At 39.0% G+C, this 25,642-nt stretch overlaps 1 long non-coding RNA gene across 1 annotated transcript; it reads right to left on the bottom strand.

Moving 5' to 3' along the window:
- Window positions 1-1,244: 1,244 nt before the first annotated feature.
- On the bottom strand, window positions 1,245-19,642 carry LOC135315169 (uncharacterized). The gene is made up of 3 exons (XR_010374600.1): window positions 19,560-19,642; window positions 6,894-7,106; window positions 1,245-2,089 (listed from the first exon to the last, which is right to left on the bottom strand). It is a non-coding gene; the product is annotated as an uncharacterized LOC135315169 (long non-coding RNA).
- Window positions 19,643-25,642: the final 6,000 nt, after the last annotated feature.

Here is a 25,642-nt window from a genome sequence, read left to right as displayed (position 1 = left end):
GGTCAGGGTAACAGCAACTAATTGTAGACTTACTTTGCTGGTCACAGAAGTATATTCTGGCCTTTGTTTTTCTGTGAATTAAGACACTGATGATGTTATGCTGCTTATCAGGGAAGGCAGTAGGTTGTATAGTTATCTCCTGATTGGGGCAAAATCACTACCCTGAAACCACACAACCTACTACCTCATCCTGTTAGAGCATCAAGTACATCTTCCGGAGAAAACTAACATTTCACCATTTGCAAATAAGATTCTCTTAACACTTTCTAGCCCACACATTTCTTAGCCTTAAAAAGACCAAAATTACGTCCTGTGGACCCTTCCTCAAAGTTCTTCTGGAATTCAGACAGAACTGGTGGGGTGACTCCAGAGACACAAGAACCGCAGGGGCAAGCACTGTTCCTCCCATATTAGCATTATGTAATAAAAAAGCAAGTTAAATCAGCACATAAAACCTGATTAGAAAAAGCTCTTTACTTAGAGCTCAAGCATTGACCAGTTCCAGGGCAGAACATGAGCAACTGGAAGACATCCTCTTTGGTTTTTGTCCAACTCATCACTTCATAGCTTCTCAAACAGCCTATGCAAAGTAGATTTAAATAGCTGCTGAATCAAAAGTGGCATTTTCGACTGAATATAACCACAAATGCCACAAAGTAATGGAGAAATGGGTCAGCTGTTTCCAAATGGCCACTCTCATGGCAGTCCAAGAAAGCTGAGCATGAGCAAGCCCATTGCAGACTGGGTCATACCTCTGTGCCCTGTCACTTATATCCCACCTCCTCTGAGAAAAGGAAATTGCCTTTGAACCTGAATGATAAATACAGGACTCTAAATACTGTGAGGACATTTATGCTCTTTCATAACCCTGCTACAAGGACCAAATCTAATGCGTAGACAGAGCCAGAGAATGCTACAGTTGAAAAACGTTTGCTTTGGCTTTTGAAGACATATCCAGCGATGATATCACAGCCACTTCAGGAAAGACAGTAGATTGTATAGTTATCTGACAGGCAGGGCATAACCCCAAAACTATACAACCTACTACCTCACCCCAAAGGACAGTCAGACTCTGATCAGATGAAACACAAGCTGTATTCCCAGACAGCTGGATTGCTTGGTGACAACCTAGAAGACAAAAAACTCTGGAGACAAATATTAACAGTCTTGAGTCTGAAACAGTTTGCTATAAACCAGTCGACATTTTGCTTAATGAGCTCTAGTTTCATGTTTGAAACGTTTAATAGATTTGCAACTTGTGAAGTCATGTCAGTGACAAGATACACAAGGGGAAAGAGGATACAGCATGAATTTTTAATAAATGCACTTTTGTACTTCCAGCTCTGACATGACTGCACCTTATCAAACCAGTTTTGTCACTTCAAGAAAGTCATCGCTACGACTTAGAGAGTGGATGCTGACTTAGAGGGATTGTTTAACATGCTTCTAGATATTCCTGTTATCCTAATGGGGAAGAGCTGAGTTTCTCTAACTGAACTTCCCAAGTTCTGCACGGGTAAATCTGTAAGACTGAAAAAAGAATTTGTCCAGACTGTGAGGAAATGTTATGGCCTACTTAAACAATACGCTGCTACTCCTTGAACATATCCTGAATCAATGGCTAAACTCTGAATCAATGGCTAAACTAAACACGCCCTACCGTACTACACAGGCTTTGGTTCACATGACTAACAAAATTGCCACTATAGTACAATCCACTCTAACCTCACGCTTATGGTAGAGTTTGAGGGGGTTGTTATTCCCCACCACCTGGTTTGATGGATCACAACACTCCCCATTCAGGGCAGATCTAAGGAAGTGGAAATAACTGAGATACCAGTTCATAGAATAATATAAATACTGCTTTAATAAGCAAACTTTTAAAGCAAATACCCTAACTTGATCAGCTAACTTACTTTTTGTTAACCGTTAACTAAAGAAAACAATAAATGATACATACATCAGCCACACACAGACAAACTAAAGCGATGTTTCGCTATAAAGCAGATCTCACCCCAAAGGCGGTAAGCCACTTCTCAGGGTAAGTGACGTGTTCCGCCACTGCTTTCAGCATAATTGATATGGGGACCTAAAAAGAGAGGACCAAGAGAAAACACATACATATCAATTTCCTTTCACTGCATACTGAACCAATTATAAGGTGAGTGAGAGCAAGTGCAAAAGCAGAGAGCAGCTTCTCTGTACGTTTCCTCAAGGAGAACCATGCACACAGCACCAGCTTTCTCATTCAGTTGTTACTACCACAATTACACCACGGCCCATGGGGACCCCCAGTTTGAAAGAGACAGGCAAGAGACAAAGCACAGTGAAAAAAAGGGGTTGTTTTTTTTTTCAGAGTGACTTAAATGTTAAGAGCATTGCAGAGACAGGCAGAGAGAGTTACCAGCTACTTCACCTTCCAGGAACAAACACACTTTTAAACGAAGCAGAGAAGGAAGGAGAACGCAGATGTCTAACCAAATTAGATAGCAGTGTGTTAATCTAAAAAAGGCAATGTTACCATCACCTTCAAAGATCATTTCACTGTAGTGGACTCAGACTACATGTAGAAAGAGGTTACTCATTGTGGTGAGCTGTACATGGTGCATATTTGTTGCAAAAAACAGGAATGGTGCAGCTCTGTCCATTCAGAGACCACCGTACTGGAGGAAATACTGCACAACCCCAGATTTTACATCTTGTAACATCAACACCCTTGTAGGCCAAAAAGGATATAAAATATTCTCTGTATGCTATACATAAAGAGTAGCATGAGAGATTTCAACATGTCATTAATGTAGATGGTAAAAACTGGTAGCAGAAGCTGCTCTCTAACCACTATGAAAGAAATCCATTTGGAAAGCTCTGCAGCAGAAAGCATGACAGTTTTCTCTATGTACTTAAGGGTTTTAGATTTCTGCATTTTCTGAGTGCCAGCTTTTTGGCAAGGTCAGTTACTCTTTGAATAATTCTCTGAAAAAAAAATCCTACCCTGCACCTCTGCTTTTTAGATAAAATATTTTAAAACAAACATCATCTTTATGCGTGCAGAGATCTCATTACTTTTCCTGAAAGCCAAGAATTTGTATTGGAGCTTTGGCTAAAATTCTGTGCAGAAGTCAGTGAATTTTAGCAGTGCTGGGTGGGTACCTGTGTATTGTGCAGTCACCTCACAGAAAGTGCTTTCAGTGTAAAATAAACCCTATCCTTATATAAATATAACATAACTGGAGGAAAGCTGTGTATTGTGGGATTTACTTCAAAGTGAGACTTCTGTATAAGCATTTGCTTTATAGTGGAAGAATAAAAACAATGTAACCTTTCAGTGTAGCAGCTCTTTATGCTGGATGGTCCAGTGAAAAATGTTCAAAGGACCAATCTAGCATTAAAAGGTTGTGCCCCGAGTACTGAAAAGCCCGAAATACCTCACAGACCCAAACACGTCCAACCACTGGAAATTCTGGATTAAGAACCTACACTTACAGCTGATTCCTGGGACTCTAAGAGACAGAAGTGAAGATATAGATCCAAACAATGGCAACATTTTGGAAAGCCTGAATATGTTCTAGGGATTTACACTGCCCAACTATTTCATCTTCACTTTTCACTTTTAGGTGCAATGCTAGGTGGGAGATTGGAAAACACTCACCCTTTCTGAAAAAATGGTGAGCTTTTATTAACCATTTCAAAAGGATTATCTTATTTTCTACGATGATAGCAATGTTAAAAGACTCTTTCCTCTATGTGCAGTTCTGAAATGTTGGTTTATATTTTCCCACAAAAATAAAGTAGTTTGTTAATTCACAAAGATATTGAGATAATTATTGTAAAGTACCATAAACTTTGTGTAATACCGTTTCCTGTAAGATCTGTTATTATGGGTATTGGTAGTACTCATTAGCAGACAAAAATGGAAAAGAATGTGCTTTATCCAACATGTAAAATTAATTAGTCTTCTGCTCTCACAAGCTGCTCATAAACTTATTTTAATTGACTAGATCACCAAACAAGGATGAACTTTAAAATACTTAATGAAAGAAAAATATATGTTCATTTTCCTTCTATGAAGAAGACATGCATACAAAATAACTACCTGGCAAGAGTTATGTTTCTAGTTTAACAACTGTTTAATACTAGGAAAAATATGACATTTCCATATTCCAACTCTCACTGCTCAGTGAAAAATGTCTTGGAAGCAATGTTAATAAATACCTCAACAGTCACTTTTAAAAAGGCACAGGGCCAAGCCTGCTCTTTCTATGATGTAATAGGAAAGAGGAGAGTTTTAAAGTAGGGTTGTTATATAATTAAAAGCCTTACTAATTAACAGAGTGTGGGACAACATAGACCAAGTGCTTTGCGATTTCAGAGCACCTTCTACCCAAAAATGCAGAATGATTTACAAATGCAAAGCTTCACTGCGCTTGCAGGAGGAAGGTAAATTCACCGGGCGCAGGCTTGAGGTGGTGCACTGTGCCTACACCGGGGAAAGAGACAGCTCAGAGGCTAGTGACAAGGCAAGGATATTCCCCAGCAAGGTTGACGGCCTGGGTGCAGGCCACATCACCTGTTTCCAACATGTCTCCATGTAATGACTATCTTCTGGCTTCCAAAGTGGTGTACAGTCACCACTCTGCTCCTACAGACTATTTATTCACTATTAAAAATGTCACAAACATTTGCTGGCAAAAGCAATTGTGGGGCAAATGGCTGAGGTTCCGCTACGGTGGATGCTGAGGCCAAGGGAAGCTTTCAGACTGAATTCAACAGGCCCTGGATCAGGCCCTGGGCAGGAATTTGAACTGCTACATCATCCTTCCAGGACAGGGCTGTGACAGAGCAGTACCATGGCAGGTAACTTTTCTGGAGATTTCAGACAGAAATAATTTGGTGGAGGAAAGGATTTGGTTTCCTGTGACCCAGATATGACAAACCTGACACACAATATTTTCAAATATATTTTTAAAGAAGTATAACAAAAATGACACACTGCCTTCATACAGCTTGCGTCCTTCAAGAAGTAAGTACTCTACAAACTGTGATTACTGTGAAGTACGATGTATGTCATGATCTTACTCACTACTGAAATACAGCTGCTTCTAAAATGGCAAATGACAGCTCTGTCTCCAGTTGTGAAACTTTTCTGTAATTTAGTAATACAGGACAGATTCTGCCAGAACTTCAGACAGGCACAATGGGAAATACTCACAGGACCAGCCCTCCACAGCCGCCTCCTACATTCAGTGGACAGGCACAGGTTTTTCTAAAATTTGATTCAGTTAGACACCTGCCCTAGACAGTTCTCTGTACAAGTATTTGTCTTTCTCAGCTGGCTACAGAAGAATATTAGACTGTGTACACAAACTTTTAATATCTTTAACTAGTCATTGGTATAGCCAGACTGTGACTAGGAGATCAAATTCATGATTCTCTACCTTTGTGATAACGTCCAAATGGGTGGTCAACTTTGGTTGTGATGTTTGCTCACCAATGAGCTTACTCGGTCCTGTAACATTCAGGTTTGCTGTCCTGGCTTCTACAAACCCTACTCAGAGTTTTGCATGCAAAAATTTTCCTCAAAGTCACCACAAGACTTAAGTAGGGAAGCAATTCACACGCTACTGAAATCAACAGTATGCTTTCACATGGCCTCAGTGGCTTTGAAGAAAGTCCTGATGATCCAATACAGCACAAATTACTGGACAAAGAAGTTAAATTCAACACTTCTGGATTCTTAGAAATTTTACATATCAGAAAAGAATTTAGGAGCCAATGACCACGTGCACTGAGCGGTAATTCTATTAAAATCAGTTATACAATTTTTGTTGACCTTTGTCTACTTTTTAATTACATCATAGGTACTGTAACATGGTTCTATTTAATAAGTAATTTTACATACTCACTGAAACCATTGTCTTTACCTAACTGGAACTATTTGGGAAAAAGGAGCAGCTGTGAAATTACTCAGAACTCTGTGGCTAAATGTCTCTGAGCTCTGCAATGGTTTATTTATGTTCCTAAAGTCTTGAACGTTATATGTATGAGGGGGGAAAAAAGGCAACAGAACATAAAAATATAAAAATACATTAGCTTAAATAATTCCATCTCACATACTGAGCCTGACTGCCAGCCCAGACCTGCACAGGAGGTTCCTTACTCTCACGTTGATCCATGCAAAATTCAAGGAAATTCCTCCATAGAAATGACCGCTTACGTAGCATGTTTCAGTAAAAGTTTACAATGGTATCAAAAAATGGGGCGTGCTTAATGATAGCTGCTTTAACCTACTGAACGGGTCTATAGAGATCTGACTAGCAGTAAAGACAAGAAGCCAGGAATGAGTATACATCAGAGGTGTTCTGCACTTTCACAGACATGTTCTAGACATATATGTTAGGCATTTCATAGCCTTACTGCTGTAAAATGCCTTGAATGTTAAACAGATGCTTCAAAACAGAATGCATTAGGAAAAAGATAGTTTTCCATTAAAACACCACCTAATTTTTCTTGGATCGTGGATAACGTCTTCTGCTTATGCAAACTGCAGTACCTACACTGACAAAACTTTTATTTTTCTACTGCATTTATTCTGAGTTTTGCTTATGTAATACTCTGCTAAAAAGCCACAAAAGATAGTATTCAAGAGAATGATGAAAACACTCAGAATCTCTCAAAGCTTCCACAAAAAGAGAAATTAAACCAGGGCTAATCACTGGCTGTTCTGTACATTGCACTTGTATTTCTTCAGCAAATAAATATCTAAGGAGATACATTTTTAAAAATAAACTCCACAAGGAACGCAGAACTGTTCAGTGTACTGCGACCTATTTGTTTTGTAGGACTTAAATATTTATCTTCCATGTTTTCCTAGCATAATCTTTCCGTCTACTTACTTCCCAGCCAAGTTGTTGTGTTTGCCCCGCTGGGCTTTCTGCCCAGGTCTAAGATGGCTGCCAGGCGTGACACGGACGGCTGCGAGAGCAGCAGCAGCAGCAGCAGGAACTCACGCTGGGCTGCATTTCTGAGCTCTCCATGGCAGAAATGACGATTACCAGATCCTAATGCCCAGAAATCAGGGTGAGGTCGGCATCCAGGCGAGATGAAACCTGTGTGGAGATGGCAAATCCACCGGGGGCAAGTGAGGTACATCTTATGAGAAAGAAATGTTACATGTACTCTTGATTTCTTACCATTCCTAAAAACAAAAAAGGCTGGATTATCTGAGAGATGAGTGATTGCAGTAAGAGGAGATGAAGCTGTGACAAATTAGGGATTGTTTCTTGTTAAGGAAAGAGCTAAGAAAATCTGTCAGCTTTATTTTCTCTTGTCAGAGATAGCTAAGAATAAAAGGGGCATATAACACCTTTCTTACAGTAAGCATTTCCTAAACATTCATAATTTATCTCCACGCTGTAATGCAGATTGTATTCATGCAGATGACAAAAATGAAATATTAATGACACCCCACCCCCAAATATTTGCTTATTTTAGGATGTTGAACATTGGACCTCATTTTTCTAAGAGCTGAACTCATGTAACTCAGCTGACATTACCTGGATTTGCTTAACATCTCTGAACACAAAACTGGACACTTAAATTGAGCACACTTATCTTTGATCGGATACGTGACGTCCAACTCTTCAAAACTGTGTCTTTCCCGCTTCTTCTTAATCCCCGTGAAAAAAAAAAATGCAACTTGGCACACTCACTGATGCACAGAACAATCAGGATCAGTCTTCTAGTCTCTCTAGCTAAATACTTAGCCATCCCACAAGCAATTATTTGAGTAATGTTTTTAAGCATTTTTGGATGGAAAACCCCATTATTACACAGCGAATCTTAAATAAGCCATCTGACTGTTCAGTCAACCAGATTTGGGTTTCTAATATGTGCAATTCATAGTGTCACACCTAACCTATGTGATACCGCTGATAGGAAGTGTTATGTATTTCAGTTCCTTATGTAAGCTAGAAAAATAACATTAACCAGAGTCACAAGATTGTGAAAACAATATTCATCTGACATGTTCTTAAAAAGCACCATCTCCAATCTCAACCCCCAAATTCCTTTTTTGGAAAACTGAATTTTCACTCTGAAATAGATTTAAATCCTTGGAAATTGTTTTCCTTTTTAAAAGACGTCATAAACCAGTATGTGCAAGCCCTAACTTAATTAAGCACCAAGAGGGAATGTCTGTCAGGGTATGTTTTAAGCCTCAACTAGAAACTAAAATTCATTTTGCAGAAATGCAGCTGTGCCAATAATTCTAGTTGGTAGAAAAATGTCTTCTGCCTTTTGCCCCAGAAGACTTTCATTTTAAATTTTAGCATTTGGTGAGACCAAGCAGCTGACAAGTAGGAGTGAGGAAATTAGTAGCCTGGGACCCAGGATTAGACCAAGGGTCTGAATAACCCAGCGTGACATGGATTTAGCCCAAAATTCTGTATTTACATCAATGCACACTTACATTTGCCATCACCACAAACAGGATAAAGTTACTTGAGTGCTAACAAAGAATAAGCTTTGTATTACAGCAGGCAAGCAAAATCCATCCTTTACAAACTGTTACATGTCATGATCACTTTAGACCCGTAGCATTCGAAATCGTTCATAGCATTATATGAAAACCTGGCATAAAATCACCAATCTATGTAGGATGTTAGTTTTAAAATATTGTTAAAAGCTTAGGATTAATTTCCATTTTAGAATGATATTCTGAGGTCTGGACTGTATTTTGGCTCAAGCCACTGGGCTTGGTTCAACCTGACAGTCAAGCAGCAGAAGCCTGGAAGTTCAAATACAATAACACAGAGAAAATACTTGCATGGCCTTTGCAAACCAAAACTGCAGTGGGCTGTTTATTTCTGGTTAGTTTTTTTTGGGGGTGGGAGGGTGAGGGAAGGCTATAGATCTGCTCAAAAAAGCTCTTTTGCAAGAGCAAGTGTTTTCATTGACCCTGTTAGACATTTTCATGTCCCTGTTAGGACATGGCTTTACCAGGCTATGGCATACCAGCTGACAGTGAGAGGCCTCCACCAGGGAGGACACCCTGCAGTACAGGTCTCTGCCGAGCACAGCTGGGGTGGTGTGCCTGCCCCTCAAGGTGCAATGCCTCCCCAGTTCATGTCCTACCTTGCATCCCCTTCCTCTGCTGTCCTTCTGCAGCCTGAGCTGGGCCCTGCCTCTTGCATGCCTCCAGCTCCCAGGGACCTCCACAAATTTGCCACTGATGCCACTGCTAATTATTGAAACCCCTTTTTCCTTTTAGTTATTGTTTTTCTTTGGTTACCAGCAGACAATCTCTGTGCACAGTAACAGCTTTGTTACCACCCTTTGATATTGTCTCAAGTTGTGTTGTGATTAAAAAAAAAATACACACATGTGCTTTTGTCATTATTACTTTGCCTCTGCTCTGATCAGTTATTTTCCATTCGGAGTCCTCCATGCTGCAGGCGCAACAAAGACACCGAAAAGAAGGCTTATACACACACTCACTGCACAAGCTAATGAGATTACCAGCCTCATTAGCCATCCAACGTAAAGCTCAGTCTGACACCCAGTCCAGGTTTACATAACACAAGTCTTAGAGAAGCAAGGGGGGAACACCGAAAATTGCCATTTTCACTGCAAGGGCCAATCTGAGCACTTGCACCCACACGCCAGGTGCAGGGGGGTGTGAAGGCTCTTGGAGTGCCAGGGGTGACACTGATGTGGTGCTCACTGGCACAGGGAGCGCTCCTCATGAATTAGTGAGGAGCTCAGGTGGCCAGACACACAGCACTGCCTGTTTCATCTCCCTCTGTACAACCTTTTGTTTTCTCAGGTGACCGGGGCTCTCCATAGATTTACTCTAGTGTAAGTCTTTTTACCTGACACTAAAGCTTTCACTGGTTAAACATTCATTAACGTACTTAAAGCAGGGCTTCAGGTGGTAGAGAGTGAGCAGATCTTCTCCAGAGCTCGATGGCGTGTTAGACACTTTGCGTCCATTATTCATGACGCTGTTGCTACAGGCCCTCATTTTACATAAATGAAAAAGTCACAAGAGAACTGTTAGGATGAGCAACTAGGAAGAGCACAGGGAAAGAGCGCCTCGTCAGTCAGTATTAAAGACACAGTTTAGTATTACATTTTCTGATTTTGAAGCCTCTTGGGAGTGGAAATATGCAACACATTTTCTCTGAAGAGTGACAAGATGAAACCTAAAATCTTGAAGACGGTCTTTCAAATCAATTTCTTCATGTCCTCTGTACAACTCCATTCCAGTTCCCCACATATGAAAAATACATAACCTCTTATCTCCATATGCCTTACAGTTCCTTTTAGCTCCTATTTAAAAACTACTAAAATCTTATCTTAGCTATCATGTAAGCTATTGTTCTGTGTCTGCTGTGGGATGCTGGAAGATTTCAGAATTTAAAATCTGTCAGGCAAGGAGCGTATTATACCTTCTCTGAAGACAGACATGTGCACACTATTAGTATCAACCCAGCAATACAGCAAGCAGACTTGGCACAACTGAAATAATTAATTCCCCTCTGCTTAGCAACATAAAAAATAGAGTCATACAAAAAATACCTACTTTTCTATCTCCCAGCATTTATAGCAAACATACTGGACAGTATTTCAACATTTTCCTGTAGGAGAAGTCACTTTGAAATAAGCTTCAGGCACAGAATCCATGACATGTAAATTAAGATATACTTCACAAGATATATCTTAGTTGTGAAAGTAGGTCATGCATTTAAGGCATTTCTAGACTCTGTTTCTTGATGTAAATATTCTGAAAACATTCTTGTGTGTATAGAATAATATTTTAATTATTTATTGGATTTCATTCTCTAAGAACAGTAAAGGAACGGGTATTTCTAGGAGTCCTCATAAGGTAATAAGTACAAGTATTTCTTTGTCACCTTTTATAACTTTATGTAGTGTATACTCAACCCCTGAGGGAATTGCATGTTTGAAGCACACCACAGAAAAGTTGATACAGTAGAAAAAATTGATGTGTGAAGATCCCACGCTGCACACATAGGGATCCTGACTAAACAATATAATGACATTTTCAAACATTTACTACCTTGTATTATTTTGGGACTCTTGGAATTTCCTCAAGACTGGTATTGGGTATTTGTTCACCTGGCTATGAGCAAGTTATTCCATGTTCCATGACCAAAGTTAAAATGAAAAAAAAAAAAAGGAGAGAGAGGGAAAGTAAGAAAGCAAGAGAATCTATGTGTTTGTAATGTGAACTGAGTTTCCAGGCCAGAATGTCTTTCAAGAGAATCTAAAAAAACTGAGGAAATTCAAATCGGCACTACTATCAATTTATCCACTAGGTGTCACAAAATAATCATACAACCAGATGAAGAGCAATTACACGTAAAATGTGTCAGTGTACTACATCAGTGAAGTGCTGCTTTGAAACGAAATCTGTTCTAAGAGCAGATGCAGGAAAATGTCATGAATCTCATGAATATACATACTGTCAGGAGTGTATGGGAACCTGAGCCATGATACACAAAAGCTGTTGCTAACCACGGTGTATGTCATGTAATGGATTCAAATACAAGCATATAAATGTTCCATTAAAAAAAAAACAACTTCCTAAATCCTACAAGCGGTATTACCAGTTCTTAGAATTGCAAGTCTTGTTTCTTGTTTCTTGTTTTTTAATGCTCCAGCTACCGGACTAATGTATTATGCCAGGTTCTCTACAAATATATAAAAATCCCTCATGACTACAGGGAAAACACTGCAAAGAAAACAAGTTCTTAAGGCTAAAATGCATGAGGAAAAGAAACAAAAATATATTTTTAACATTACAATAAAATCACAACAAATGCCAAACATTGGAATTGGCAATAACATGCTGACAGACACTCCTTACATCCAGACTGTTCTTATGGAAGGGTAATATTATGAAGGTTAAGGTAGAAAATTCCAAAATTGTTCTGTAGCCATTATTAATGAGAAATTAACCTCTACATTGGAGGTATTTTTGCTCTTAAATATTCCTGAACCATTCTAAATTCATAATTACATGTATACCCGCACTCATCCAAAACATTGACTGCATTAAAAGATCAAGGCTGGGCTGTTGAAACAGGCACTTTGGTTTCCAAAATGCTTCTTTAATAACAGCAACTTTTCCTCGTAGTTGCATAAAATTTTTAGGGCCAAGTAGACTCCAGTGTGAATTTATCATCTGTAGTCAAACATAATCCACACAACTAAAAATACTGTAATCAATAACAAATGCAACATTATAAAGTAGAACAGGCCAGTTAGGTAAGAGGAGGAAACAATCCCTGGATATTTTTTATCATATAAACAGAACAGTAACAGGGCTATATATGCTATGCTGACAAGTGCAGTTTCATAAAGCCAGCCTAAGCAATGTTAAAAACCCTTCCCCGTTTTAGAAATGCAGTGAAGGAACATATGCCCCAACACTGCACTAGATGTTTATACTGCATTTTATATATTTTACCACGGTTGTAAAAAGCAAGCATTTTCAGGGTGTGATTAAGCTCACATGATAAGGTTTGGACTTCACATACATTTTATAAGATCTGCTTTCTAAATGTCAGAGCTGGCCAACAGTTTCCAAAGCTTTTCAATACTTTCTGACTTGGGGATCATAGGAAGGAAGCTTTTCTTCCCTCCAATTTTCCCTCTTTTGAGCAACTCGATTAAATACTTGTGCTTACAGGAACACAGGTACAAAGCTGAGACAGAAACAGTTTTTTTTCTTCCAATATTAGTATAACTTTACCCGTACATGCTAAAGGAATCTGGTGGTTATGAAATATACTTTCAGAAAAAATGAAAACTATTCCCTGAAGTTCTTCCCCCATTAAAGCCATTACCTGATGTTAAAGAACCCTCCTATGATCTCCATTTAAGATGACAAAATTCAGACCCTCATGAAGTCAATGAGAATTTTGTTATCTGACTTCAGTGAAGCTGTGGTTTCACTTCAGGCAGAACCATAGAGAACAAATGCTGAGCTAGCTATTCATTACATAAACCTCTGACTCTTTTGATGCCAGAAGGTGAATTGATCAGATGTACAATATTATTGACTGCACTCTGACTTTCAACAAGTTGTTCCTTTTTGATCTTCCAGTGGTCCAAGTCTGCAATATAGTTCTTGTTTTAGTTCTTGTTATGATAGAATCAAAGAACAACAGAATAATTCAGGTTGGAAGGGTCCTCTGGAAGCACTTAGTCCTCATGCTCAAAGCAGGCCTGATTAGATCAGGTTGCTCAGGCACGTACCCAGTTGAATCCTGGATATCTCCAAGGATGGAGAACCCACAACCTCTCTGGGCACCTGTCCCAGTGTTTGACCATTCTTTGGCAAAAAGATTTTCTTTGTATCTGACTGGAATTCCTCATGATCCAGCTTGTGGCTGTTGACCCTCGTTCTATTGCTGTGCACATCTGAGAAGAGTTGGGCTCCATCTTCTCCTTACCCTGCGATCAGGTAGTTGCAGACAGCAATAAGGTCTCCTCTTAGCATTTCTTTTTCCAGCCTGGACAGACCCAGCTCTCTCAGCTTCTCCTTGCTTACTACGTGCTCCAGCCCTGACTAGATTGGTGGCCCTCCAATGAGCTCATGCCAGTATGGCAGTATCTTTCTTGTGCTAGGGTGCCCAAAACGGGACACAGTACTCTAAACGCAGTCTCACAAGTGCTATAAATAGGGCAGGATCACTTCTCTAGAGCTGCTGGCTATAACTTTGCTAATGCAGCCCTGCATGCAGCTGGCTCTTTGCCGGAAGGGCACACGGCTGGCTGACATCAACTTGTGCACCAGGACCTCCAGATCCTTTTCTACAGAGCTGCTTCCTACACAGTTGGCCGCCAGCCTGTTTTACTATCATCTCACTGATGACAATATATACACCATTTCTCAAATTACCAATATTAAAACTTTTTTTTTTAATTTGAAAGCTCATCTACCCTAGGCCTCACTTGGCCTTGAAGTGCCATGAGTAAAACAGCTTAGGAATGTGAATGTACAGCAAATGTGCTTCCCATTAGCTCTTAATGCCATAAATCTAAAATCCTTGATACTCCTGCTAGAGTAGTGCTTCCACTCAAACCTTAAAGAAGCTTTAGACAAGATAGTAAGTCTCAATAGCAGCATAAAAGACACTTACTTTTGTGTAGGACAGGCTTGTAAATGCATGTGGTTCAGAGGTCCTGCCCTTATGCATCAGTATTTTACTTACAATGGAATAATTTTAAATTACATTAAGAACTATAATCATATTCTACTATCATTTACTTTTTCATATCCTCTGCCACTAGAAATAAGCTTGAAGAAAGACATCCAGCCCTAAGTGCACTATTCTGGGAAAGTTTAGACTCAGATGAGAACATTTATGCTCATAACTACATGATTTTTTTTTAAGCTTAATTCAGTATGAATAGCTGGTTCAACATGGTTTCTGCTCATTAGTGAGCAGTTGGAAGGAACTGGTTAATCATTGTTTGCCATCTGCTTTGGAGAATCAACACTGTACAGAACCTTTTCTGCAGCCAATGTAAAACCACAATGTACAAAGAGCACTAAAGGAAAATCCTGCTTTCAGCTATGGTTTTTTTTTCAGTGCACATTAAAATGGTAAATATTTTGTGGTTAACCCCCTCTCACTCTCTGACAGCACTTTCCTCTGGACAGTGGTCTCTGTGGTACATACCACATCATTTAGCAGTCCCTATAAAGGTACAGCAATAGTGCTGTGGAGAAGCATTAGTGGTCTGCTCAATAACAACTTACTCATGGAGAGCCAACCTATCAAACCACAAGGTCACCTTTCAGAAGGAGGTCAGAAGGCTGCAGGCCACATACAAGATGCCACCTGTGAACTTTGCTGTAATTTTCATAATTTACATTGTTAGAACACAAACCTAGAGAAATATTAGCAACATTATTAGTTTCAGCTTCCCCCCCATATTTCTTCACATATAAACAGTAAACGGCTCCTGTGCACTCCCCATCGGATTTCCTGGCCAAAAATGAAGGCAGCCCCTTCCAGATATTTGCAGTTCTTTCAGAAAGGCTCTGAATTCTCTAAACCTCTTCAGGCCATTTGATTAAAACCAACTCTAAGTTCTTCTAAACATACAGGCCAGGACTTACAATGCTATATTGAGTCAAAAAAAGCATTTGCCTCCTCACAGAAAAAAGTGAAAATGAAAGAATAAAATTGGTTGACTATTCAATGCTACTTTCTGGCTCATCTTCCCCATCTGGTGGGACTGACATAAGCTGTGTCATAATTGTAGAGGGAAGGAAGTTTCCATTTTTAGATTAGTTTTGGAATCCAGAATCTTCCTCCAAAAGATGCGTTTTCTTTAAAATGAAGAAACAGGTATGTGGATGATGTAAAACGTTCCACTTGAACACAGAAAGATTGCTGGGAAAAGGCACTTCATAAACTGAGGTTATATTAAAACATACATTGCTAACAAGTGGCAAAAGTATCAGCAGAAATGCTGAGCATGAGAAAATCAATACTGCTAGGCTCACTCTCCTATCAAAGATCTAGCACTGGGGGCCATAATTCAGGTTATTAAAGTCTTTTTTCAAGATTGATTAAAGTTCATTTTAGTAACATCAGCAGGGAACCCTGGCTCCAATGATCTTAATGTTGAGAGAACTAGAGACTGCAGTCTTCCAGCAGAAAATAAAAGTGTGTTCCTCTAGGCCTTCTTGCAAATACAGAACTCATAGTGTATTCAATCATTAGAAAGGCCTGTCAGTGAAAATATTTTTCCTTTAAAAAACCTCATAAAATGAACACTGGGAAATGTTCCCTCTGACTTCTTGCTCAAGCCATAAACTTTAATCATCCTCCTTTTCTTTGCAGATCTCCTGGGATGTATAACAACTGGGGAGACCTACTTTTGCAGATTTCTGAGACCTGCCAGTGGTTTGTAATTTGAGATAACTGGTACCAACAGAGGTCTTAAAAGGATATCATCCAGTAAGCCTTTGGAGACGCTAGGGTTCAAAACCCAGTATTGCCTGATATGCACCTACAGGACTTTCTGAGAGTACTGTTGGGAGTCCCCCTCTATTACAACTTGCAGCAAGAGAAAGAAAGATTTAATGAGAACAGTTGATGGAAGAGCTGCATTGTCTTCCAAGAGCTCAGCAAAAGAAGTCTTTGGAACAGAGGAGACAGTAAGGTGTGATGGAGGAATGTCCTTTAGGTATGCATAAATTTGAGAGAGCTGGGTTCATTTCACAACTGTACCACATTTTTCCTTCATCTTGGGCGAATACTTGGGTCAGGTTTTCAGAAAAGTAAGTTCAGTTCTCCTGGCTTCTTTAGACACTAAAATAACTAGTCAGACTTTCAAAGGCAAACTGCAGCTGGATGTTGGTCTCCCTGAAAACATTACAAGATGAGCTGACCCATGCTGAACGCTTTTAAGTATCTGGCTTCAACTGTTGAGGCTACACATCTGAAAGTATTCACAGCTGTGTTTCACTTCCACACCTGTAAAATCTTAGGTTCCTACCCCTATGAGCTGAGGAGAACAAATTTGTAACATCCATGAACCAGCTTTGAGAATCTTCAGTGGTAAGATCATACAAGCACATAGACTGATACAGGGAATCTGTTTCCTGAGGACCCTTCTCCTACTTCTGGCTTTGACAAGAAGGAAACTGTGATTCTATAAACCCCAAACTCATGCTCAAGAGATGCCACAGATGGCCAGGGTAGGTTGCTCTAAACTCTGCAGGGAGTCTGGCCTTCGGGCCAGTCGCAGGAATAAGTGGAGTGGTCTTCTTTCCTTTCTTTAACTGAGACAAGTGCCCCCTCTAACATGAGTCTGTGTTGAGTTCCAAGTGTTTGCTGTGCAGGTTATTATTATACAGTATCTCATTATAAAGCAGAGATATTCAGATCAAGATCTGACTTCTCTTCCTAAACTCAGCAATGACAGCAAGAGGATACTTAACCAAACAATTCAGATCCTGGCTTTGAGAGATTAAGACTATGTCAATAAGGACATCTTAATACATCTTCAAGCTCCTAAAGGTGTCTTAAAATACCCTGCATCTGCCATAAGGGGCACTAGCTTGCTTAAAATTTAACTAAAACATTTGGACTTGGATGTGTCAGGATTAAAGGACCCACTCTCACGACCAAGCTCCTGGCATTCCAGATAACCCTTGTAGCATTCCTTCACAAGGAACAGAGTGTTTCTTGAACTTATTTTTCCAGAACAATCTGGAAACATTTTAATTCACTGCTCATCAGGGTGAGATAATTGCAGGTGCAATACCTGCAAAAGTTCTCTTTCATCCCTCAGCTGGGTCCAGCAGAAGCCGCAAGTCAAAGGCCTTACCAGCAGGAATTTCACACCAATTGTCTCACGTTCTGCAGCCATTTTTTCTAAGAAATTGTTACGTTTTATAAGTTTGATTTAAAAGACCCATCAGGAAGATCTATCAATAGTTTTCTCCATACATGTACAAGTAGAGGGAAAAGAGATTATTAATGGCAGAGTACCACCCTTAAACTGGGCAGGAATCAAGCACAATAAAACATAAGGTGTGGGCAAGTACTTTCAGTCTTTATGCCAAGACACAGCTATATAGGGCTGTGCTCTTGTAGATGCACCCAAGACAGTTACAAGAATTCTATACTCTCATTTTTTTCCTATGGATATATCCACAAGAACATCTTTGGTTGAGGATCATGTATTTTTTATATACATTTTCCATAAAAATCAACAGCCTTTCTCTAGCATTCAACTCATTATCTGCACTCCCCACATCACCGCATCAACATTTTATTTGAAGTATCAGTGATAGCATCCCATCAAAATTTAATAGCCATTTTCTATAATTGAAGCGTTTCACCTATCCTAAGGTTTATCCTCTGCTTCTTTCGAAATCCTAATGATACTAAAAATAAAATATCTTTCTACAGCATGACTCAAAAATTCATAATATTATTTTCTTCAACTCATGGTAAAGGAAACAGATACAAGGAAAGGCAACAGAATTCTCTATTCCCATCTGTAGCTTTATACTGAATCTTGAGTGTCAAATGAACAGGGCTTTTAAGGAAAATGTCAACAACTGTAACAGTTACATAAGATATAGTTAGAAAAATATTTTGCAAAGAAAAATGACAGTTTCTGTCACTTGAGAAGATGATGTATATTTCAGTTTTAGAATGCAAACAGCCAACATGTGACCTGACATTTGCTAAAGGAAATCAAAGAGACATTCAGCAAGATTACAAAAGGAAAGCATTAATTGTCCTACCTCAGCAGTTCCTCTCTGTACTACAGAAAGATCTGCATAGTCTTCCTCTCAACATTATGCAAAAAAATAGAAAGAGAGGGCACAATAACAGATCTCCCTTTTGGCATTTTGTGCTAACTTGCTCAATTTACGAAGGCCATCTGGTGCTGTTTATGCTGGCCTTTTTGCATTGTGTCTCATGTTGTTCTTTATGGACGAGCATGATTCATGGTTCACATTAACTGTGTGTTTTAAGTTACTTTGCAAGAGAATTTGATGGTTAAAACTGTGCATAAAGAATGTATAGCTGTTGAGGTACACATTCCACACATGACAGAACATAGTGAAAAGGATACCAAATGCAGGGGTGTCCAAATAGGAAGGATGGCAGGTCAGGTGAGCTGGCTTTCATTGCTGGCTCTATTATATACTTCCTGTATGACTTGAAATGATTACACGAGCCCTCTGGGGCTCAGTTTTATCACTTCTTAAATGGAGATCATAATTCCCTATCTCACAGTGATACTGCGAGGCTTATTCATTAATGGGTTCAATTCAGTGCTGGGCAGATGGTCAATACAAATTTTATGCATCACTGAAGTAACATTTAACCTGAGAACTTAAGTGGCATATAGCCTTGTGCCAGTCTCTTAGCAGTCACTGTATAAATATTATACATTCAAATTACTGAAAATATTTGAGACATGAGTTGTTAGTAGTGCTGATTTTGCATTCCCAAGTTACAAATCTAGAGGATGACAAATATAAAAGAACATGCTTTAAATGCAGTACAAAACAAGTAAGCGCACATCTCCTTGTAATGGTTATAAATTACAAAGAAGGGAAAAAACGGTACAACTCCTGCACTGAGTGTACAGTGATTTAAATGCACGCATGAAATTATTATTTTAAAGTCTCAAGAATGACCACTGATAGTGTCTAGTAGGATTTCAGTTTGGTGTTGGGAGAAGGGTTGTTTTTACTGGCCTCTGCCAAAAAAACAATTCATGAATGTGACTGCCATTCACCTGTAGAAATATGGCTACAATTCAGCACAGTAATAGGTTTAAAGGTGTATCTTAAAAGATATTTATAAAGATATAAATACTTACCTTGCTTACCCTGGCAATCAAACAGAAGAAAAAAGTTCTTTTCGAAACATCTTTTTCAAGGTTTCTGAGGACTATTTTAAAACTTTATTGCCAGAACTAATCTACCGTGAAGACCTAAGCACCAGCAAGAAATGAATCCCCAGTGTGATTGCTATGCATACCTTGTCATTTCCTCTGCATAGAAGACCAATCTTCACTTCTTTCCTCTTCTAACTTAGTTCCCCAGTAAGTCATTCTTTCTGTTTCGAAAAAGAAAGAAGAAACAAAATTACAAAATGTGTATGTTATCATTACCAGGGAAACTGTGAGAAACAGACATACAGATATTAAATGCAGGCCTTCCAAAGACTTTTCTACAGGTGAGGAATGTGATTCAATAGAAGGCCAGTGTCCCACTTCAAACTTATTTTGAAAGCCTTAATTGAGGGTAAGTGGGGCATGAATAGCACTTTGTAGAGGGATCGCTTTACCCTCAGGGAAGCACTATGACTTAAAATTTCTGAGGCTACTCAATTTAGCTGCCACAAACCTTGAAAGCTTCAAGTCAAAAAGTCTCCTTTACCTCCACAGTCAAGCAATTTTAAAGAAAAGTTACCAGAAAAAAATATTTCAACCTTTACTCCTGAATATCAGCCTTGTTTTCAGTCCTTTCAAATTATTACACTGATTGGTAGTAAAAAGATTAACTGTGCTCAGATTAATCTACCAAGCATAGACATCAATACATCAGGTATAAATTATACATAAAATGTAGTATTCAGCAGTTTCGTCTCAGTAGCCAGTGATACTAACATTTTTTGATAATGCAGTTGTATCAGTAATACCTTTGCCTATGCTTTGTAACCATAGTCAAATATAGAAACCACTAATTACATATAAAAATATATACAGTATGATGAAATGACAATTTTTGTTTTCTTGTATTGTGATAGTGATAGAACTCTGGGGAACATGAACCAACACTCTAGACAAATTATTCTGGGTCATTCCAAAGAAGTGATGTTTCTGATGACTGTTCTCTGCCTATTCATCAGACCACCTGCTAAATCTATTAACTTCTTATTGCTTCTAGCTTTCTACAGGTAATTCTGCTGCTGTTTTTCGAAGAAAGGTTACTTTTCTCCATAACGTCCTTAAAATTTGCATATATGCAACAGCCCATCAAATCTCCTTGGAATACTGTTTTCCTCCAAGAAAAGACACCTCCCATTTTGGCGTTTCTCAATCTGTGACCACCATAATATGCAAGTGGTTCACAACCTCACAGCAGAAAAATTACTGCATTCATTTATAGAATAGGAAGATTAAGAGACAGGGAGAGGATACAGCTCACTTTAACTGTCTAAATTAAGATGACAGAATCATATAGAGTGTCAGTAGATACATGGTCCTTCGGAGAGAAATTTGTAGTACATATCTAACATAGATACCCTGAAACAACCCCTTAGGAGCCTCCCTCTTTTTCTCTCTCCAGAGCAGCATCTTAGGAGTAAAAATTACCTATAAATGCACGTAAATTAAATCTAAATGCAAGTTAATATTCTCTTCTCTGCCAAGTCTAAGAGCAAAGTCCTATAAAGACTTAAGCATTCTAAAAAATAGGTTTGGGTTACCCACTGTGAGATACCTGGCATTGGAATGAAATACAGTAAGGCATCAGAGCCTCCACACTACCTACAAGGAGAGCTAAAGACTTCAGACTGATATTCCCACGCTTGGATATCAGACATGTATTCATACCAATGCCCGTTCACTCCTCATTCCAATCCTCTCTTTCTGTGAAGATACCAATCATGTTAATATTATGACTTTTATAAAATCCACACCCCCGCCCTTTTTTGCTTTATGTCCCAAACTGATTTTCTATGTTTTCCCCCCATTTCAGTATTGCTCTTTCATTCCACAGTACACCTTTATACTTTTCCCACATTTTTCCTTCAGCAAGACTTTTCTCTCTTTTGTTGCTGCTTCCATAGTTCACCTAAGTACTAGAAGAGTCTGGCTTATTTGTCCCAAACCCACCATCTTAGCACTGCTTTCTTTTGCTTTAGTGGTCAGGTACCAGCTCCTCTTCTTCTGCTCCTTTGGTGACATAATACTTTGCCATGTAATTTACTCTGAAATGTGCCAGTACATCTGTGTACCATTCTGAAGAGCTGAAGAGCTGAAAGGATTTATTTTAAATTGTCACTCAGTTTATTAATAAAGAAGAAAATGCATGTGCATATTTTTTCTTAAAACAGAATATAGGTACTGTACAAAAAAGTACACGAAAATAATCTTTAACTTCGGTCAGGCATGTGGCCAATGGGAACCCAGAAGCAGAAAAAAGTCCAGACACAAGATGGGATAGAAATGCTACAGATAAAGAAACTATTCAAACTTGACTTCCTTAAAGCTGTATAAAGAATATGTGTCGATACAGTGCCATATTGAGATTTTATAGACGTGGTTTTCAGACTATTCCATTATTACAGTAGGCTACAATCCTGCAGATGTTTAGGCATGAAGAACTTTACTCAGTCATGTCAACGTTTTCATGACTGGGTCTTAAATTCCTTCTCCAGAGAGTAAATAAGAAAACCCTCACTCTTAGATTTAGCATAGAAGAGCAGCAGTTGCCAGATATATGTCTGTTGAAACATGATAATGTACACTGTATTAAACTTACACCCATTTTCTGAAATGCACTATGCCCGTGCTTCAAGGACTTACTTAAATATGGAATTAAAATTAAAGCTGCACTTATGTATTTTTCTGCATTGGGACATTACTGAACTTCAGATATATTGTTCCTCAAGCAACAAAAATTACCTTCTTTAGCAAGAGCTGTATTTTAACATTGTGAGTAAAAGCAAAAAGAGAAGGCAAACAGCAGGAGTGTGTTAACTACAGTACTGAAGACAGCAAAGTGATACAACCCAAGAGCCAGAAAACTAACACTAATGCATCTCTAGAACAGAGAGTAAAATTGTCCTTTGTACTTAATATCTACACACTGAGATAGTTAAGCCAGTCTACATCTAGTTTTAGTCAGTTACAGAGTTGGTGGTTCCTCACTAATCCAATGCACCAAAAAAGGGTGCTAGTGCTAATGATAACCCTCAAGGATTAATGGCTGACAGAGGGAAATCAACGTACCTGTTTTAGCTTAACCTCAGTATATTTTTGAAGGCCAGTAGGATAAGCCATCCTTTTACCCTGGCAGGTTTCAATAAAACAGGATTGCTGAAGAAGGATCTCTGTAAAGTGGCACCACTAATCTCATTTTAGGAAAGTGTTGGCTATGAATTTTTTAATAATTTCGTATTTGCCAAAGACATCCCAGGCATGGTAACTACAGCTGCTTCCTATGCCCATAAGCTCCACAGCCTGACTGCACCTTTACTAAAACACTTCTACGCGAAATGCAGATTTTTATGACATGATGCCACTTCAACCAACAATAGAAAATTGCTTCTACGGTCAAAGTCCTCAAAACACCCGCAAAGAATGGGGTTTATGCTGAAGCAATATGGAAATAAGGCAAGTCAAAACCATTATGTAAGGAAGCAGGTTACTAAAATAATGAAGAGTTAGTTATTGATTGTATTTGAACAATCTTGTATTTACTGTAATTGAAGACGAATGCTCATACAATTAGATAATTTGCAAACGTCTGGAATACGTGACTTACCTCCAGACTTGTCTGGTGTTTGACAAGACGCACTGTGGTGGCCCGTATACTAAAATATGTTATTGTGACTCCAATCATACAAATTGCAGGTTTTAGCATAAGAATGCTCTGGCCTATGGCAACTATAGTCCAGGGTGATTTTCCACATGGAGTGTGACTAACTTGAATAACCACAGCACTTCTGCCTATTTATTCCATACACATACCACTTGTATTTTTTCCATAACTACAGTCTACTAATCACGGCTGGAAACAAGACAGTAGGCCAGACAGACTTGTGGTCTGGTCCAGGCTGTTAATTCTGAAGTTCTTAGGATTTTTAACCGAGGAGACTGTGTTTCTCAAAGTTTTGTTTAATATACATGCATATTGAAATTGCCACATACTTCTCAGGCTTTAATAATTCACAGTCAAATACTGCAACATAGTATGAGCAGGAGGAATATCGCTGCAAACGGAGAAGTGCTGAACCTGAAGAATAGCTAATTCAGTTCCTTCAGTGCCGCTCTGATTCACTGCAGCACACTTCACAGTAGAACCGCTGTCTACTGTTAGCTATCAATATCTAGTGCTAGGATTCATACCTTACTGAAAAATACCATGGAAAAAGCTTTGGCACCAAAAATAAAACACAGATATTATCAATTGTGCATTGTGAAAACAATTATGAAAACTGTGAATGCAATAGCAGATGTGCCTGCTTACAGAAATTTTGCTTCACACATAATGTAACAGGAGCCGCACAACTACCAGAAGGGCATCCCCTGGGACCAACCTGTGTGCAGCTAAGAGCGCGTTGCTGGCTTCTGTGTGAGAGCCTCTGAACATTACCGCTTTGCAGCATCTTCAGACCTGCTTGGGGGAACAATATACTTTCCTTGAGAGCTACGTGAAGCAAACTTACTGCTCTTTTATGCAAAATATGTCAAGGGCCTAGAAGAAGTACTGACACACATGATCCCAATGCATTGGTCAGGAAAACTAAGCTAAATAGCCAGAAAGCACATGGCTCAGTGGGTATGCTAAGATTTTGTTCCTGTGCTGAATCAGCAGTTGTACCTTGGTATTGATTCTGATCCTTTTTTTTTGTCTTTAACAAAGAAGATATGTAACTTTTGAGGTAAACCCATATTCTGGAATGTACTGAACAAATATTTCCTGAAAGGGGAAAAGTTTATCTTAGAGTCATTTTGCTGTCAAATGATTTATTAGAACTCAGAGCCAAAACAGGTAAAAGCCCCAAGGAAGTGCTGTATCTTTCAAATAATTCAACTGTAAGAGGAGTTAAATTCTGTACATGAACAGGAGGGCTGGGGTTTGGGAGGAAGGTGAGGAGCAGAGTTTTGCCAATCAAATAAAGATTTCCCACACATATGTCAACACAATTCTCTGCATCAATACCTGAAAAAGGAGCTAGCATTAAAGAAATGCACACTTAAAGAGGGTACTAATGAGGTTACTTCTGTATCACAAAGTCTGGATTAGCCAATGAATCTTTCAGACTATCTAACTTGAAAAATAGTGTTTGGCAAAGTCCACTGACATCTGCCACAACTTTATTTAGCCTTCTACATTCCCTGGAGGTACTGCATACGAGTTGCTCGGCAGTATCACACTAGAGCAACTGCAGACAGAAGGGAATGTAGACAGACACGCAAAGTGTTTAAAATAGGAAACACAGGCTCTGTGCTGGGGGCTAGTATAACAGGTGTATATATATATTGGGAGCTTATATTAATGAGGCTTCTGTTACATATGTACAAGGCTGCCGGCAGCCTTTTCAGAAGTAGATGGGTATTTTGGTTAAAGTCAGACAGAGTAACCTCATAGTAACCTCTAGTCTGGCTCACAGCCACTAGGGAGGACTCTGAAGGACTGTCCCTTGGTGCTGCATTGATTAGATTTCTCCCCATAATACATCCAGTGTTTTTGCTCAGTAACCCTTACTAACAATTGAATCAAGAAAAAAGAGTGGGAGAGGAAATAAAAGCTGATCTCCATGTGAAAATGGGCCATAAAATTAACAAGGTTCTCAACATCAAGTAATTCTGTCTGCTCTACTGTGGCCAGAAAATCAGAGCCTGTAAAATACATAAGCAAGGAAAAAAAAATCAAACAAAAAAATCCAGAATTTGTACAACATTGAAGTCGAATATTTAATCACACAACACCTAAAAAATCTAAAAGCTTAACTTTCCCTACTAACATTTAAGTATTTCCTTGTCCATGTACTCTACATGCATCATTTTTGGATACTGGTTATGTTGGCAAATACACATTTTCCACAGTCTTTTATGGTGCTGTTGAAATGTTAATATACAAGTTTCCTAATTTCCATGTCTTGCAGCATCAACACTGCATAGAAAGCACCTTTACAAAAACAAACAAGAGCCACACACTCCTAAAATTTGGATTATAAACTGGGACATAACAAGCCTACAGTGGAGTAATTTTCCTTCTAAGAACATTAGCATCAATGCTCTAGAGTACTATAAACCCAGAACACACTTTAATCTAGTTGCTGGATACTGAAAGCACACCATTGTCAGCTGGACCGTGTGGCTGATT

This window comes from Phalacrocorax carbo, chromosome 1, assembly GCF_963921805.1.
Source record: "Phalacrocorax carbo chromosome 1, bPhaCar2.1, whole genome shotgun sequence".
NCBI classification, from domain to species: domain Eukaryota; kingdom Metazoa; phylum Chordata; class Aves; order Suliformes; family Phalacrocoracidae; genus Phalacrocorax; species Phalacrocorax carbo.
This window is presented reverse-complemented; position numbering and strand designations above follow the sequence as displayed.